Raw genomic sequence first — 19,386 nt, forward strand, 5'->3', positions numbered from 1 at the left:
CCACTCACTTACCTATCCTCGCACCTGCCCACTCACTTACCTATCCTCGCACCTGCCCACTCACTTACCTATCCTCGCACCTGCCCAGTCACTTACCTATCCTCGCACCCGCCCACTCACTTACCTATCCTCGCACCCGCCCAGTCACTTACCTATCCTCGCACCTGCCCAGTCACTTACCTATCCTCGCACCTGCCCAGTCACTTACCTATCCTTGCACCTGCCAACTCACTTACCTATCCTCGCACCTGCCCACTCACTTACCTATCCTCGCACCTGCACACTCACTTACCTATCCTTGTACCTGCGCACTCACTTACCTATCCTCGCACCTGCCCACTCACTTACCTATCCTCGCACCTGCCCACTCACTTACCTATCCTCGCACCTGCACACTCACTTACCTATCCTCGCACCTGCACACTCACTTACCTATCCTCGCACCTGCCCACTCACTTACCTATCCTCGCACCTGCCCACTCACTTACCTATCCTCGCACCTGCCCACTCACTTACCTATCCTCGCACCTGCCCAGTCCCTTACCTATCCTCGCACCTGCCCACTCACTTACCTATCCTCGCACCTGCCCAGTCCCTTACCTATCCTCGCACCTGCACACTCACTTACCTATCCTCGCACCTGCCCACTCACTTACCTATCCTCCCACCTGATTTTTGAAGCCAAAACCAGGAAGAGACTATAAGCAGAGAACACAGCATCATACCTACCTACCTGGCCATGCCTCTGCCCATCTGCCTACTTGTTTACCCACCAACCCACCATTATTTATAAGCCCCCCTTGCATCTTCCTACCCACCCATGTATCTACCCAACCATTGTATACCAATCTGCCCATCTATGTAACCACCCAGCCACCTACCTAGGCATGTACCTACCTACCGAGCTGCTTACCTACTCCCCACCTACATATCTCGCAACCCACCCACCTACTTACCAACCCTTACGCCAAAGAAACTACCTACCAACCACATATCTACATACAATCTTCCCACCCAGCTACACATGGGCCTACATGCCTACTTACCCTTATACCTACTGTAACAACCTGCCTACCCACCCATGGGTCGGTCAGGGAGGCAGCCAGGTGACAGGGATGGAGGCAGGCTTGGAAGTTCCTCTGTAACGCAGCGCCGGGGTGAGCTTCCGGCACAGTCAGCCTCTGTATCACACACACCGGAAGCTCAAAGCTGCGGCCCCGCGCTGCCTGATCTCCTGCTCGGCAGCGGCGCAATGACGTCACATCATGTACGCTGCCGAGCAGGGGAGTTCGGGCGCCGCTGAGCCGCAACTGTCCGGCGTGTGTGATACAGAGGCTGACTGTGCCGGGAGCTCACAGAGGAACTTCCAATACTGCCTCTGTCCCTGTCGCTCGGCTGATCCCCCTACCCCCCCTGCCTGTCACCTCAGCTGCCCTCCCATCTTCTTCCCCTGCCACCCCCCCCCCCCCCCGATGATCTCCCCCTGCCATCTCAGCTGCCCCCCATCTCCTCCCCCTGCCCCCCCAGCTGCCCCCATCTCCTCCCCTGCCCCCCCAGCTGCCCCCATCTCCTCCCCTGCCCCCCCAGCTGCCCCCATCTTATCCCCTGCCATCTCAGCTGCCCCCCATCTCCTCCCCCTGCCCCCCTAGCTGCCCCCCATCTTCTCCCCTGCCATCCCAGCTAACCCCCCTGCCCCCCATCTTCTCCCCCTGCCCCCCAATCTCCTCCCCCTGCCCCCATCTTCTCCCCTGCCATCTCAGCTGCCCCCATCTTCTCCCCTGCCATCTCAGCTGCCCCCATCTTCTCCCCTGCCATCTCAGCTGCCCCCATCTTCTCCCCTGCCATCTCAGCTGCCCCCATCTTCTCCCCTGCCATCTCAGCTGCCCCCATTTTCTCCCCTGCCATCTCAGCTGCCCCCCATCTTCTCCCCTGCCATCTCAGCTGCCCCCATCTCCTCCCCCTGTCCCCCATCTTCTCCCCTGCCATCCCAGCTAACCCCCCCTACCCCCCATCTTCTCCCCCTGCCCCCCAATCTTCTCCCTTGCCATCCCAGCTGCCCCCAATCTTCTCCCCCTGCCACCCCAGATGCCCTCCCATCTTTGCCCCCTGCCCCCGATGATCTCCCCCTGCCATCCCAGCTGCCCCATCTTCTCCCCCAGCCACCCCTAGCTGCTCCCCCTCCCCTGTTGCCCCAGCTGCTCCCCCTGTACCCCAGCTGCTCCCCTTCACCCAGCTTCTTCCAGTCACCCCAGCTGCTCCCCCTGTTCCCCAGCTTCTCCCCCTCCCCGTCGCCCCAGCTGCTCCCCCTGTTCCCCAGCTTCTTCCCCTGTCACCCCAGCTGCTTCCCAGCTTCTCCCCCTCCCCCTGTCACCCTAGCTGCTCCCCCTGCCACCCCCAGCTGCCTCCCTTCCCCAGTCACCCCCAGCTGCCCTCCTGCCCCAGTCACCCTCAGCTGCCTCCCTTTCCCAGTCACCCCCAGCTGCCTCCCTTCCCCCAGTCACCCCCAGCTGCCTCCCTTCCCCTGTCACCCCAGCTGCTCCCCTTCTCCCAGTCACCCCCAGCTGCCTCCCTTCCCCTGTCACCCCAGCTGCTCCCCTTCCCCCTGTCACCCCAGCTTCTCCCAGTCACCCCAGCTGCTTCCCCAGTCACCCCCAGCTGCTCCCCTTCCCCCTGTCACCCCAGCTTCTCCCAGTCACCCCAGCTGCTTCCCCAGTCACCCCCAGCTGCCCACATTGCAGACGAGTTGTGGTCGGAGAAGTCTTCATGATGCTGCGCCAGATGGAGAAGAAAGCAAACAGTGATCTCAGCTGCCCCCATCTTCTCCCCTGCCATCTCAGCTGCCCCCATCTTCTCCCCTGCCATCTCAGCTGCCCCCCATCTTCTCCCCTGCCATCTCAGCTGCCCCCATCTCCTCCCCTGCCATCTCAGCTGCCCCCATCTCCTCCCCTGCCATCTCAGCTGCCCCCATCTCCTCCCCCTGTCCCCCATCTTCTCCCCTGCCATCCCAGCTAACCCCCCCTACCCCCCATCTTCTCCCCCTGCCCCCCAATCTTCTCCCTTGCCATCCCAGCTGCCCCCAATCTTCTCCCCCTGCCACCCCAGATGCCCTCCCATCTTCGCCCCCTGCCCCCGATGATCTCCCCCTGCCATCCCAGCTGCCCCATCTTCTCCCCCAGCCACCCCTAGCTGCTCCCCCTCCCCTGTTGCCCCAGCTGCTCCCCCTGTACCCCAGCTGCTCCCCTTCACCCAGCTTCTTCCAGTCACCCCAGCTGCTCCCCCTGTTCCCCAGCTTCTCCCACCTCCCCGTCGCCCCAGCTGCTCCCCCTGTTCCCCAGCTTCTTCCCCTGTCACCCCAGCTGCTTCCCAGCTTCTCCCCCTCCCCCTGTCACCCTAGCTGCTCCCCCTGCCACCCCCAGCTGCCTCCCTTCCCCAGTCACCCCCAGCTGCCCTCCTGCCCCAGTCACCCCAGCTGCTCCCCTTCCCACAGTCACCCCAGCTGCTCCCCTTCCCCCAGTCACCCCAGATGCTCCCCTTCCCCCAGTCACCCCAGCTGCTCCCCTTCCCCCAGTCACCCCAGCTGCTCCCCTTCCCCCAGTCACCCCAGCTGCTCCACTTCCCCCAGTCACCCCAGCTGCCTCCCTTCCCCCAGTCACCCCCAGCTGCCTCCCTTCCCCCAGTCACCCCCAGCTGCCTCCCTTCCCCTGTCACCCCAGCTGCTCCCCTTCTCCCAGTCACCCCCAGCTGCCTCCCTTCCCCTGTCAACCCAGCTGCTCCCCTTCCCCCAGTCACCCCAGCTGCTCCCCTTCCCCCAGTCACCCCAGCTGCCTCCCTTCCCCCAGTCACTCCAGCTGCTCCCCTTCTCCTAGTCACCCCCAGCTGCCTCCCTTCCCCCAGTCACCCCAGCTGCTCCCCTTCCCCCAGTCACCCCAGCTAATCCCCTTCCCCCAGTCACCCCAGCTGCCTCCCTTCCCCCAGTCACCCCCAGCTGCCTCCCTTCCCCCAGTCACCCCCAGCTGCCTCCCTTCCCCCAGTCACCCCCAGCTGCCTCCCTTCCCCCAGTCACCCCAGCTGCTCCCCTTCCCCCAGTCACCCCAGCTGCCTCCCTTCCCCAGTCACCCCCAGCTGCCTCCCTTCCCCAGTCACCCCCAGCTGCCTCCCTTCCCCAGTCACCCCCAGCTGCCTCCCTTCCCCCAGTCACCCCAGCTGCCTCCCTTCCCCCAGTCACCCCAGCTGCTCCCCTTCTCCCAGTCACCCCCAGCTGCCTCCCTTTCCCAGTCACCCCCAGCTGCCTCCCTTCCCCCAGTCACCCCAGCTGCCTCCCTTCCCCTGTCACCCCAGCTGCTCCCCTTCTCCCAGTCACCCCCAGCTGCCTCCCTTCCCCTGTCACCCCAGCTGCTCCCCTTCCCCCTGTCACCCCAGCTTCTCCCAGTCACCCCAGCTGCTTCCCCAGTCACCCCCAGCTGCTCCCCTTCCCCCTGTCACCCCAGCTTCTCCCAGTCACCCCAGCTGCTTCCCCAGTCACCCCCAGCTGCCCACATTGCAGACGAGTTGTGGTCGGAGAAGTCTTCATGATGGCTGCGCCAGATGGAGAAGAAAGCAAACAGTGAGCGATGGCAATCGGAGAAGACGTCACCTGTGAGTCATTAGTAACTGCACTGTAATCACTTCTATAGTGTGCAGAGCCTGTGTATCATTGGGGTCTAAATGGGTCAGTGTATTGTTTGTGGTAGTGTACTGACACAGCCCTGCGGTCACTACAGTACACTAGTGCAAACTTTTAAAATAAGACCCATCTACAACAGCTGCAGGCACTACAACTCCCAGCATATCCTGAATCCCGGGAGTTGTAGTGCCTGTAGCTGCTGTAGTTGGGTCCTAGGTGCATTATACACTGGGTGCTTTGTGGGAGATCAGAATACAGAGATCTGTGGGGGCTCAGTGTAGGGAAGTGACCCCAGAACAGCACTAATAGGGGATAGAACAACAACATCTTCCCCTATTAGTGATGTTCTGGGGTCACGTCCCTACACTGAGCCCCCACAGATCTATGTATTCTGATCTCCACAAAGCATCCAGGATCCAACTACAACAGCTGCAGGCACTACAACTCCCAGCATTCAGGATATGCTGGGAGTTGTAGTGCCTGCAGTTGTAGTGCCGGGCATCAAGCACAGCGGCACCCCAGCACCCAGTACTACTGACAGCCGCTCAGTAGTACTGGGTGCTGGGGTGCCCGCCTGCCAGCTGTGCCAGGGTACACACCTTGCATGTAACCTGCCAGTGCCGAGGGGGAGGGTGCACGGGGGGGCGGTCTCAGCATGCAAAGTGCCTAGGGCAGCATGAACTCTAAATACAGGCCTGCCTACATGCCTAACAATCTACCTGCCCATCTGCCCAGAGGGGAGACATACCCATAAATCTGTAATGTAAGAGTCCCCCTTTAATGCAGGGAAGGCATATAGGACAGCCGCCTCTATCTCAGCTTCCTGTGCCCTTATGTATGATAAGAGAGGAGAGGGTTGTACGCTGCTATCTGTGGCCCTGTCTCATTTTGGGGTGAGTGGCCCCTTTAATGGGACCCCCCCCCCCCTTTATCCTTTCAGGATGACAATGTCTTTGGAGACAAAAATAACCGAAGTTATAAGAAGTTTCGGTGTGAGAAGGCGGCTATAAAAAGTGCGGAGCTGCTGTTCCTGAGATAAGGAGACGGCGGCGGCTCCAGATAACGTGTCCTGACTTATTCCTGGAGCTCCTGTGAATCACAAGAAGCAACGTGACTCCCAGGTGTTACGTCTGGGCGCAGCGCAGACACGTGTCCCCCGCCATCAGCCCTGGAACCTTCCTTCCTGCGGCCATTGTAACCACACGGCTATTAATAGTCAGCGACCGCCGGGGGGCATCCTGACAGTATCTGTCCTAGAGGGGGCGCTGTGCCCTGCCCCACAGGACTGCTGACTCACCGCACAGCACCTCACATTACACGGCCCTCTGTGATCTCTGCCCTAGTTATTACACACCACCACCAGAACTGAGGCAAAGGTCACGTCTGGGGAACCAAACTACAAGTCCCAGCATGCCCGGACAGCCAAAGCTAAAGCCCATCCCTGCCCTGACTTGGGATCCATTGTGAAAATGAAACCCCGGGGCCTCCGAATGGCCGGTTAGCGTCTTTATAACACTGAAACCATAAGCAGGTTGCTGCTGTTGACTGATCCAGTGTTCAAATTGTCTTTGTTCTTAGAACATTTAGTTTGGGGGGAGGGGGGGTTAAAGGGGAACTCCAGCAGGGGGGGGGATGGCTTTAAAGGGGAACTCCAGCGGGGGGATTCTTTCAAATCCAATAGTGTTAGAAAGTTATATACATTTAACATTTACTTCTACTTAAGAATCTCAACTATTCCAGTACTTATCAGCTGCTGCATGTCCTGCATGAAGTAGTATATCCTTTCCAGTCTTCCAGTACTTATCAGCTGCTGTATGTCCTGCAGGAAGTGGTGTATTCTCTCCAGTGTGACACAGTGCTCTCTGCTGCCACCTCTGTCCATGTCAGGAACTGTCCAGAGCAAGAGAGGTTTTCTATGGGGATTTGCTGCTGCTCTGGACAGTTCCTGACATGGACAGAGGTGGCAGCAGAGAGCACTGTGTCACATCGGAGAAGATACACCACTTCCTGCAGGACATACAGAAGCTGATAAGTACTGAAAGACTCGAGATTTTTAAATAGAAGTAAATTACAAATCTATATATAACATTCTGATGCTGCGTTTACACGAAACGATAATTCGCCCGATCGTACAATTAACGATTTCGAAGTAACGATTTTTTTAAAATAACGATCAGCGTTTAGATGGAACGATATATCGTACAGGAAATTTGTTTTGCGATTGTTTTGCGCTTAAGCCTGTCTCGCACATAGGTAAAATCGGTGAACGACTGTTTACACGGAACGATCTGCGAATTTTTTGCGAACGCCGACTTAAGAACATGCAAATTCGCACGATAATCTTTCCGTGTAAATGCAGCATGACACCAGTTGATTTAAAGTCTTTTTTTTCCCCACAACAAAACTTCCACTTTTATTATTTTCCTCCTCAGTCATCGAAGGGTTAAGGGAACGATTCGCCTTCTTTCTGCCGAAACTTTTGTTCTGATTATTTAATTGTCTTAATGGAAAAGCTTCAAAAGCAGCCGGGGGAGAAAAAAATCGGAGAATAAGCAGCTTTTTTGGTAAAAAAAAAAAAAAAAAAAGCAGATAGTTGCGTCTGACTTTGAAATCACTTTAGCGGGGTGGTGAGTAAGGTGGGCGCTGCGCCGGCGCGGTGATCTGCATGCGGCTGTGATTTGTATTCAGAGGGTATGAATCCCATCCGCTCACATGAGACGCGGCGCTTTAATTAGGTCTGCTAGTTAACTCCACTGCCGGGCGGGATTTTTTCTTCTTTTTTTTGGAGCAGTGTTTCAGCCTCTCGGGAACAACGGACTTCAAAAAAAAAAAAAAAAATTAAAAGTGAACGGTTTAAGGAGCTGGAGAAAAATATGGCTCCCAGCTATAGGTTAGAGCGCGGAACGGAAGACGCCGACGCTTCCATTTCGCTTCAATTCTTAGTTTTAATGAGTTTTTTTTTGTCACAAAAAATTCAAAATAATAAAAATTCTTAATTTTTATTTTTTTACCTTATTTAAGTTTTTATTCTACCCAATGGCGTCAAAAATGATTCCGGTCTGGGACGCTGTTTGGCGCATATTTGTGCTTTTTTATTTCTTGCTGGTTTGGTGCATGTGGCGTGCTAGCTGAGCTCGTGGCTTACAATGTACTGGTGTTACACAATGGCATATGGATGGCTCCTCGGGGGCGGGGCTTTCACGTTTATATATTTCACGTATATATATTATATGCTTTAAATGTTCTAAGGTTTGGGATTGAAATGTCGGACGGTTATGGTTAAAGTAAAATTAAAATATCCCCAAAAATCTGAACATTTTAGAAGCTTTTATCTGTTATTTGTTATTATCTGTTATTTTCTATTGATATTTTCTTACGCAATTTTAGTAATTTTACTTTTCTTTATATTTCTGGATCTGTGGTGAGAGCTGATGATTATACCATTTTTAACAGGTCTGTCACTTTGATGGGTCTTTGGGGGAGGGACTGGTCAATTTGCATATTAAAAAGTGTTTAAAGGGGTAGTTCTTAAAGAAAAATCTTTTAAATCAACTGGTTCCAGAGATTTGTAAATTTACTTAAAAAATCTCTAGTTTTCCAGTACTTATTAGCTGCTGTATGTCCTGCAGGAAACGATGTATTCTTTCCACTCTGAAGAGCAGGAGAGGTTTTCTATGGGGATTTGCTGCTGCTCTGGACAGTTCCTGACATGGACAGAGGTGGCAGCAGAGAGCACTGTGTCAGACTGGAAAGAATACACCACTTCCTGCAGGACATATAGCAGCTGATAAGTACTGGAAGACTGGAGATTTTTTAAATAGAAGTAAATTACACATTTCTAGCACTTGCTGAGACCAGTTTCATTAGAAAGTAATTTTTTGGGGGGTGAATAACCCTTTTAATTACATTTTTCTTGGTTGTAAAGTGATTCTCCATGAATATCATGCAGAATAAGCGTCCTATTAGACAAAGCGATTTTTAACGACTAACGATAAACGAGATTGTTTATCATTAACCTAAAATCGTTCACCATATTACACAGAACGAGGGTCCATTTACACAGAAAGATTATCTGACAGATAACAGGAAACTGCTCGGACATCTACAATAATCACCTTCTAGTTATTTGACAGTAAAGTTACAACTTCCTGACCACGTCCCTATGACTACACTCCCTGGCCCATAAGTTTAAAGGGACACTGGACTGTATAGCCCCAAATCATTTGTTTCATTTTCTAAAATTTGAGCTGTTATATTTGTCGTAAACCGTCAACAAGCAGGTCAGTTGCTGTTGATGGATCTTTTATTATAGAGTTTGTTTATATATCCATGTAAAACACAAATCTGACCATAACAAGAACCATAAACAGCAGCCAGCCTACAAACCCTCATCAATAACATATAGATAAGAATAAGACATACCGTCCCCTCAGCAGCACAGAGGATTTCAGGAGAATAAAAGCTCATCTTGTGAGAGGTCCCAGACTGGAAGGTACATGATTGAAAGAGCTGATATCCAGCAGCACAAAATATTTCAGGAGGGTGCCTATTATGTTGGAGGTCATAAAAGGAGCAACTTCGCAGCACAGAGGATTTCAGGAGAGGAGTGGGCTGGTCATATAAGAGGAGCACAGAGGATTTCAGGAGAGGAGTGGGCTGGTCATATAAGAGGAGCACAGAGGATTTCAGGAGAGGAATGGGCAGGTCATATAAGCACAGCACACTGAGGAGCACAGAGGATTTCAGGAGAGGAGTGTGCAGGTCATATAAGAGGAGCACAGAGGATTTCAGGAGAGGAGTGTGTGGGTCACATAAGAGGAGCACAGAGGATTTCAGGAGAGGAGTGTGTGGGTCACATAAGAGGAGCACAGAGGATTTCAGGAGAGGAGTGGGCAGGTCATATAAGCAGAGCACACCGGGGAGCACAGAGGATTTCAGGAGAGGAGTGGGCAGGTCATATAAGAGGAGCACAGAGGATTTCAGGAGAGGAGTGGGCAGGTCATATAAGCAGAGCACACCGGGGAGCACAGAGGATTTCAGGAGAGTAGTGGGCAGGTCATATAAGCACAGCACACCGAGGAGCACAGAGGATTTCAGGAGAGGAGTGGGCTGGTCATATAAGAGGAGCACAGAGGATTTCAGGAGAGGAATGGGCAGGTCATATAAGCACAGCACACCGAGGAGCACAGAGGATTTCAGGAGAGGAGTGTGCAGGTCATATAAGAGGAGCACAGAGGATTTCAGGAGAGGAGTGTGTGGGTCACATAAGAGGAGCACAGAGGATTTCAGGAGAGGAGTGTGTGGGTCACATAAGAGGAGCACAGAGGATTTCAGGAGAGGAGTGGGCAGGTCATATAAGCAGAGCACACCGGGGAGCACAGAGGATTTCAGGAGAGGAGTGGGCAGGTCATATAAGAGGAGCACAGAGGATTTCAGGAGAGGAGTGGGCAGGTCATATAAGCAGAGCACACCGGGGAGCACAGAGGATTTCAGGAGAGGAGTGGGCAGGTCATATAAGCACAGCACACTGAGGGGCACAGAGGATTTCAGGAGAGGAGTGGGCAGGTCATATAAGCACAGCACACCGGGGAGCACAGAGGATTTCAGGAGAGGATTGGGCAGGTCATATAAGCACAGCACACCGAGGAGCACAGAGGATTTCAGGAAAGGAGTGTGTGGGTCATATAAGAGGAGCACAGAGGATTTCAGGAGAGGAGTGGGCAGGTCATAGTGGAATAAGCAGAGCACACCGGGGAGCACAGAGGATTTCAGGAGAGGAGTGTGTGGGTCATATAAGAGGAGCACAGAGGATTTCAGGAGAGGAGTGTGTGGGTCATATAAGAGGAGCACAGAGGATTTCAGGAGAGGCGCCTTACTGTGAAGTGTCCTAATCATTGGCGTCTCTGTATAAGTGAAGATTTGATGCTGAATCCGCTAATTGTTACAAAACCAAAGCGTGGCTAAATGGCGCTGTGACTAATCGCATGTCACCACAACATTAACCCGTTCAATAATCCGTGGCTGACGATGATTTATCTCTGGGAACGTTCTGAAGAGAAGCCACTAATAAGCCAAAAATTACAGCTAATGTTTACGGAACGCGGGGTGACAACCAAGATGGCCGCCATTACAGCTCCCACCCAGCCGTCCCAGGACACCATCAATAGGAAAAGCCCGCTACTACTGTGTGTGATACTGTGTGCTGAGCTGTGTATCTAATCCATCATGTGTGATACTGTCTGCTGAGCTGTGTATCTAATCCATCATGTGTGATACTGTCTGCTGAGCTGTGTATCTAGTCCATCATGTGTGATACTGTGTGCTGAGCTGTGTATCTAATCCATCATGTGTGATACTGTCTGCTGAGCTGTGTATCTAATCCATCATGTGTGATACTGTCTGCTGAGCTGTGTATCTAATCCATCATGTGTGACACTGTCTGCCGAGCTGTGTATCTAGTCCATCATGTGGGATACTGTCTACTGAGCTGTGTATCTAATCCATCATGTGACCATACTGATGAGGTAAGTATAGCTTTTTTTGTTGTTGTTGTTTTAAATACAGATGAAGGGACAAGAGAATGCTGAAGGGGGTACTGGTATGATGATGAAGGGACAGGAGGAGGATGAAGGGGAAAGTAGTATGATGGGGGCAGGAGGATGAGAGGGGTAGTAGTATGATGATGGATGGGCAGGAGGATGAAGGGGGTAGTAGTATGATGATGGAGGGGCAGGAGGATGAAGGGGGTAGTAGTATAATGATGGAGGGGCAGGAGGATGAAGGAGGTAGTAGTATGATGATGGAGGGGCAGGAGAATGAAGGGGGTAGTAGTATGATGATGGAGGGGCAGGAGGATGAAGGGGGTAATAGTATGATGATGGAGGGGCAGGAGAATGAAGGGGGTAGTAGTATGATGATGGAGGGGCAGGAGGATGAAGGGGGTAGTAGTATGATGATGGAGGGGCAGGAGGATGAAGGGGGTAGTAGTATGATGATGGAGGGGCAGGAGGATGAAGGGGGTAGTATGATGGAGGGGCAGGAGGATGAAGGGGGTAGTAGTATGATGATGGAGGGGCAGGAGGATGAAGGTGGTAGTATGTATGATGATAGGGCAGGAGGATGAGAGGGGTAGTAGTATGATGATGGAGGGGCAGGAGGATGAAGGGGGTAGGAGTATGATGATGGAGGGGCAGGAGGATGAAGGGGGTAGTAGTATGATGATGGAGGGGCAGGAGGATGAGAGGGGTAGTAGTATGATGATGGAGGGGCAGGAGGATGAAGGGGGTAGTAGTATGATGATGGAGGGGCAGGAGGATGAAGGGGGTAGCTGAGAATACTTGAAGAGAACCGGTCACCTCAGACGTAGACGGTTTGTAGGATCCCTTAATGGTAGTCGCCCTTTTGTAGGGTTTCAGCAGGGCCATCGTCCTGTGAAGAAAAGGGCTGGTAGCATACACTTCTCTATCCACCAGCTACACACTACTACTCACTACTGACCAGGAACTAACAGCCAGGTTTTACATGAGAGACTGGGCCTTGTCTTTCATTGGTGGAGAAACTGGGGGGCAACTCCACGATCCATTGGAGGGAATGTTCTAGAATAGGCCTGGGGGATGTGTCTGGCAATCACATTCTTGCACCAATAAATATCATAAATACATAATACAATATCTCCCAATAGAGATAAAATGTGCTGGGTTTTCAGCATAGAAATACTCTTTGGTGACATCTTGTGGCCAAAACTGCATAGTGCAGGCCTGAAATAGAATACAGGAGAGCATAGGAACATAGAAGTGGGAGGCTCTGGGGTAAGGAGGAGAGAGGCGGGAGTCTCTGGGGTAAGGAGGAGAGAGGCGGGAGGCTCTGGGGTACGGAGGAGAGAAGCGGGAGGCTCTGGGGTACGGAGGAGAGAGGCGGGAGGCTCTGGGGTACGGAGGAGAGAGGCGGGAGGCTCTGGGGTGCGGAGGAGAGAGGCGGGAGGCTCTGGGGTACGGAGGAGCGAGGCGGGGGGCTCTGGGGTACGGAGGAGAGAGGCGGGAGGCTCTGGGGTGCGGAGAAGAGAGGCGGGAGGCTCTGGGGTGCGGAGAAGAGAGGCGGGAGGCTCTGGGGTGCGGAGGAGAGAGGCGGGAGGCTCTGGGGTGCGGAGAAGAGAGGCGGGAGGCTCTGGGGTGCGGAGAAGAGAGGCGGGAGGCTCTGGGGTACGGAGGAGAGAGGCGGGAGGCTCTGGGGTACAGGGGAAGAGGCGGGAGGCTCTGGGGTACGGAGGAGAGAGGCGGGAGGCTCTGGGGTACGGAGGAGAGAGGCGGGAGGCTCTGGGGTACGGAGGAGAGAGGCGGGAGGCTCTGGGGTGCGGAGAAGAGAGGCGGGAGGCTCTGGGGTGTGGAGAAGAGAGGCGGGAGGCTCTGGGGTGCGGAGGAGAGAGGCGGGAGGCTCTGGGGTGCGGAGAAGAGAGGCGGGAGGCTCTGGGGTGCGGAGAAGAGAGGCGGGAGGCTCTGGGGTGCGGAGAAGAGAGGCGGGAGGCTCTGGGGTACGGAGGAGAGAGACAGGAGGCTCTGGGGTACGGAGGAGAGAGGCGGGAGGCTCTGGGGTTTAGAGGAGAGAGGCGGGGGGCTCGGGGGTGCGGAGGAGAGAGGGGGGAGGCTCTGGGGTGCGGAGGAGAGAGGAGGGAGGCTCTGGGGTGCGGAGGAGAGAGGCGGGAGGCTCTGGGGTGCGGAGGAGAGAGGCGGGGAGCTCTGGGGTGCGGAGGAGAGAGGCGGGAGGCTTGGGTGCGAAGGAGGGGGGGCTCTGGGGTGCGAAGGAGGGGGGGGCTCTGGGGTGCGGAGGAGAGAGGCGGGGGGCTCTGGGGTGCGGAGGAGAGAGGCGGGAGGCTCTGGGGTGCGGAGGAGAGAGGGGGGAGGCTCTGGGGTGCAGAGGAGAGAGGAGGGAGGCGGAAGGCTCTGGGGTGCGGAGGAGAGAGGCGGGGGGCTCGGGTGCGGAGGAGAGAGGCGGGGGGCTCTGGGGTACGGAGGAGAGAGGGGGGAGGCTCTGGGGTGCGGAGGAGAGAGGCGGGGGGCTCTGGGGTGCGGAGGAGAGAGGCGGGGGGCTCTGGGGTACGGAGGAGAGAGGGGGGAGGCTCTGGGGTGCGGAGGAGAGAGGGGGGAGGCTCTGGGGTGCGGAGGAGAGAGGCGGGAGTCTCTGGGGTGCGGAGGAGAGAGGCGGGAGGCTCTGGGGTACGGAGGAGAGAGGCGGGAGGCTCTGGGGTGCGGAGGAGAGAGGCGGGGGGCTCTGGGGTACGGAGGAGAGAGGCGGGGGGCTCTGGGGTGCGGAGGACAGAGGCGGGGGGCTCTGGGGTACGGAGGAGAGAGGCGGGGGGCTCTGGGGTACGGAGGAGAGAGGCGGGGGGCTCTGGGGTGCGGAGGAGAGAGGCGGGAGGCTCTGGGGTGCGGAGGAGAGAGGCGGGGGGCTCTGGGGTGCGGAGGAGAGAGGCGGGGGGCTCGGGTGCGGAGGAGAGAGGGGGGAGGCTCTGGGGTGCGGAGGAGAGAGGGGGGAGGCTCTGGGGTGCGGAGGAGAGAGGGGGGAGGCTCTGGGGTGCGGAGGAGAGAGGGGGGAGGCTCTGGGGTGCGGAGGAGAGAGGCGGGGGGCTCTGGGGTACGGAGGAGAGAGGCGGGGGGCTCTGGGGTGCGGAGGAGAGAGGCGGGAGGCTCTGGGGTACGGAGGAGAGAGGCGGGAGGCTCTGGGGTGCGGAGGAGAGAGGCGGGAGGCTCTGGGGTGCGGAGGAGAGAGGCGGGAGGCTCTGGGGTGTGGAGGAGAGAGGAGAGAGGCGGGAGGCTCTGGGGTGCGGAGGAGAGAGGCGGGGGGCTCTGGGGTGCGGAGAAGAGAGGGGGAGGTCCCAGGATATAGATAGATACAACAGAGAGTATCACATATGACAGGAGAGAGTGAAGCATCATGGGACTGGGTGAGGGTAGCTCCTGATGGGTGTGGCTTGGCTCGGTGCTGTCCCGCCGCCGCCGCTGCTGCTCATGGAGTCTTCGGCCTGTACTAATTATTTGCTCACTTTCCGCCGGGGCCTTGTAATTGTGTTGTCGTTCTCTCCGCACTTGAAATCCCTTTTAAGCAGAACTGGTTCCCTTTCTGTATTATTAGCGGCACTTCTGCCTCCCCCGCCCCCGCCCCCTCCGCTACAAGGTTAATTGAGTTTTCACAGGAAATATATATATATTTGTTCCAGATTTAATACAGTGTTTCCGATCACCACGTAATTGGATAAGCAGCAAACTAACAAGGGGGCCTCCGAATGTAGACAGTGCCAGAACATATACATATATATAGTGATGGAGCATGCTGGTATAACCTGGGTATCTCCTGTATATAATTATATATGTACAGCTGGTATAACCTGGGGATCTCCTGTATATAATTATATATGTACAGCTGGTATAACCTGGGTATATACTGTATATAATTATATATGTACAGCTGGTATAACCTGGGTATATACTGTATATAATTATATATGTACAGCTGGTATAACCTGGGTATATACTGTATATAATTATATATGTACAGCTGGTATAACCTGGGGATCTCCTGTATATAATTATATATGTACAGCTGGTATAACCTGGGTATATACTGTATATAATTATATATGTACAGCTGGTATAACCTGGGGATCTCCTGTATATAATTATATATGTACAGCTGGTATAACCTGGGTATATACTGTATATAATTATATATGTACAGCTGGTATAACCTGGGGATCTCCTGTATATAATTATATATGTACAGCTGGTATAACCTGGGTATATACTGTATATAATTATATATGTACAGCTGGTATAACCTGGGTATATACTGTATATAATTATATATGTACAGCTGGTATAACCTGGGGATCTCCTGTATATAATTATATATGTACAGCTGGTATAACCTGGGTGTCTCCTGTATATAATTATATATGTACAGCTGGTATAACCTGGGTATCTCCTGTATATAATTACATATGTACAGCCGGTATAACCTGGGTATATACTGTATATAATTATATATGTACAGCTGGTATAACCTGGGGATCTGCTGTATATAATTATATATGTACAGCTGGTATAACCTGGGTATCTCCTGTATATAATTATATATGTACAGCTGGTATAACCTGGGTATCTCCTGTATATAATTATATATGTACAGCTGGTATAACCTGGGTATCTCCTGTATATAATTATATATGTACAGCTGGTATAACCTGGGTGTCTCCTGTATATAATTATATATGTGTAGTATTGGTATATAGTGATATGGAGCATGCTGGTATAACGTGAGCATGGTTTTGTCAGATTAAATGGACATTTCGCTCATTTTAAACTTAAATATTAAAGTGATTGACCATCAGGTACCTCGCTTAAAGATTTGTACACAGACTGGTGCCAGGGGGATCCCCACGCTGACGCCAGTCTTTTCATGTAAAAATCTTAAAATGATGGACCTGATGGTACATTCACTTTAAAGGAGAAGTTCAGCCCAAAGTATTTTTAATATGTTATTACTTATGTAAAGTTATACAAATTCCTAATGTACATTAATTATGGGAAATGCACATATACTGCTATTTCCTTTAATTTAGTAGATCAGGAAGGCTTCAGATTCTCTAAAAAAAAATGTGACGTCACGAATCAGTTGTAATTTAAATGAAGTGTCCAGCAGGGGCACACTATATATAGAAGTCTATGGCACTGTATTGTGACTGTAAAGTATGTAATGTATGTCCACTTTGCTTTATTGATTGAATACATTTATGGAATGTATGGTATTCAATCAATACATTTGGAGGGCACCGAGCAGGGAGGGAGAGAGGTGCCTGTGCATCTAACTACCTCCCTCCCTGCTTGGTGCTGTGGGACACATATACACTGTACTACTCCTCCCATAGGCGGAGTCCAAATTTTGGCGCTGTCCAAAAAAGTTTTATTAACAAATCAACAGGGGTTGTGAGTAGTTTTGCAGTACACTTTATTTTATTTTTTAATTGTAAATTTTTCTGTTTAAATCAACGTTATGTAAAGTATGTGGCCACTAGGTGTCTCCCTTCCTGTCACACTGGGCTCCATGCTCCCTCCAGGCTAATATTTGGTCTTTTTTTTTTTGTTAAAAAAAAAGAGACCAAACACAGGAAGTCCCCGTCCTCTGCGCTCACAGACCTTGGTAATGACTGGCAGCCGTTACAGACCAGGACTGTGCAGACCAAGTCTTCACTATGTATGCGTACAGCTGCTGCACATCCACACTTAGTAACAGAGACTCCTGGGGGTGCTCGCATTGTATGGTCAGCTCTCCTGTCACACAGCATCAAAACCTCTGTAACCCCACAGTATCATTGTCTATTGGTAAGCTGCAGAGCTGATATAATTAGAATATAATTAGCCTAAGGTAATTGCCCCCAGCTGATATATAACCTGCATGATTGACAGGCGTCTCTCCATGTATGAGCGGCAGAGGACGGCCATTTCCTGTGCTTGGTCTCTTATTTTTGAACAGAGAAAATGCCAAATATCAGCCTGGAGGGAAGCCTTAATTTACCTTTCAGGCCCAGTGAGGCTCCTCTGATGGAGGCAGACCAGACAGGCGCACAGGATGAGACACCTCCTGCTGATAATGTGGAGCTTCTTCTGGGGTAAGGAGACATTTTTTTGGTAAATAAAATGACTTGATAGGAAGTTTCAAACATCTCTGACCATTTAGCTGTATTTTATCATGTAATGTATTACACTTGGTGCCTGGTGCTGTATAGTGTAGTGCTTGGTATATGGCACTATATGTCCTACTATCTCTGGTAGGTAGTGCTGTATAGTGCATTTTCCCTGGTATACGGCAGTATATTTACCATTCCCCCCGGTATATGGCATTGTATGTTGTGTTATTCTTGGTGTACAGCACTATATGTTATAATGTCCTTATAGCATGGTGCTATATGTTGTATTATCCTTATAGCATGGTGCTATATGTTATATTATCCTTATAGCATGGTGCTATATGTTATAATGTTCTTATAGCATGGTGCTATATGTTGTATTATCCTTATAGCCTGGTGCTATATGTTGTATTATCCTTATAGCATGGTGCTATATGTTGTATTATCCTTATAGCATGGTGCTATATGTTGTATTATCCTTATAGTATGGTGCTATATGTTGTATAAGGCCCCGTTCCCACTGAGCAAAGCTAGCGGAATTCCGCGACGGAATTGTCCGCCGCGGAATGCCGTTAGCCTCCCGCTCATAATGGGACTCTATGGGAGGCGCGCGCTCCTGCCCTGTCCGCGCTGAAGAATGAACATGTTCATTCTTCAGCGCGGACAGAGCAGCAGCGCGCGCCTCCCATAGAGTCCCATTATGAGCGGGAGGCTAACGGCATTCCGCGGCGGCCAATTCCGTCGCGGAATTCCGCTAGCTTTGCTCAGTGGGAACGGGGCCTTATCCTTATAGCCTGGTGCTATATGTTGTATTATCCTTAGAGCCTGGTGCTATATGTTGTATTATCCTTATAGCCTGGTGCTATATGTTGTATTATCCTTATAGCCTGGTGCTATATGTTGTATTATCCTTATAGCCTGGTGCTATATGTTGTATTATCCTTATAGCCTGGTGCTATATGTTGTATTATCCTTATAGCCTGGTGCTATATGTTGTATTATCCTTATAGCCTGGTGCTATATGTTGTATTATCCTTATAGCATGGTGCTATATGTTATATTATCCTTATAGTATGGTGCTATATGTTGTATTATCCTTATAGTATGGTGCTATATGTTGTATTATCCTTATAGTATGGTGCTATATGTTGTATTATCCTTATAGTATGGTGCTATATGTTGTATTATCCTTATAGTATGGTGCTATATGTTGTATTATCCTTATAGCCTGGTGCTATATGTTGTATTATCCTTATAGTATGGTGCTATATGTTGTATTATCCTTATAGCCTGGTGCTATATGTTGTATTATCCTTATAGCCTGGTGCTATATGTTGTATTATCCTTAGAGCCTGGTGCTATATGTTGTATTGTGCTAAATCTTGTATTACCATTACAGCATGGTGCTATTTTGTATAATGTGCTTGGTATGTGGTGCTATATATTGTTCTAAACATATGGTGCTATATGTTGTATTAACCTTAGGTATATGGTGCTATCTATTATATTGTCCATGGTATATGACACTATATATATATATCATATTGTCCATGGTATATGACGCTATATTATATTGTCCATGGTATATGATGCTATATATTATATTGTCCATGGTATATGACGCTATATATAATGTCCATGGTATATGATGCTATATATTACATTGTCCATGGTATATGGTGCTATATATAATATTGTCTATGGTATATGGCGCTATATATTATATTGTCCATGGTATATGGTGCTATATATAATATTGTCTATGGTATATGGCGCTATATATTATATTGTCCATGGTATATGACGCTATATATTATATTGTCCGTGGTATATGACGCTATATTATATTGTCCATGGTATATGATGCTATATATTATATTGTCCGTGGTATATGGCGCTATATATTATATTGTCCATGGTATATGATGCTATATATTATATTGTCCGTGGTATATGACGCTATATATAATGTTGTCCATGGTATATGACGCTATATATAATGTTGTCCATGGTATATGGCGCTATATATAATGTCAATGGTATATGA

General features: G+C 51.2%; 1 protein-coding gene across 4 annotated transcripts in view; it reads left to right on the plus strand.

Annotated features, from left to right (window-relative positions):
- PMEPA1 (prostate transmembrane protein, androgen induced 1) overlaps window positions 1-19,386 on the plus strand; it is a 172,353-nt gene that overhangs the window by 47,605 nt on the left and 105,362 nt on the right. For 3 of the 4 annotated variants that reach the window (XM_069951454.1, XM_069951453.1, XM_069951446.1), the window contains exon 1: window positions 4,514-4,635. The exons of the other annotated variant lie outside the window; for it this stretch is intronic. The gene's annotated coding sequence lies outside the window, so the exon portion shown is untranslated. Of the gene's footprint in view, window positions 1-4,513; window positions 4,636-19,386 lie in introns of those variants that run through there. 4 annotated transcript variants of the gene reach the window in all.

The sequence above is a fragment of the Dendropsophus ebraccatus genome, chromosome 14, assembly GCF_027789765.1.
Source record: "Dendropsophus ebraccatus isolate aDenEbr1 chromosome 14, aDenEbr1.pat, whole genome shotgun sequence".
Taxonomy (NCBI): domain Eukaryota; kingdom Metazoa; phylum Chordata; class Amphibia; order Anura; family Hylidae; genus Dendropsophus; species Dendropsophus ebraccatus.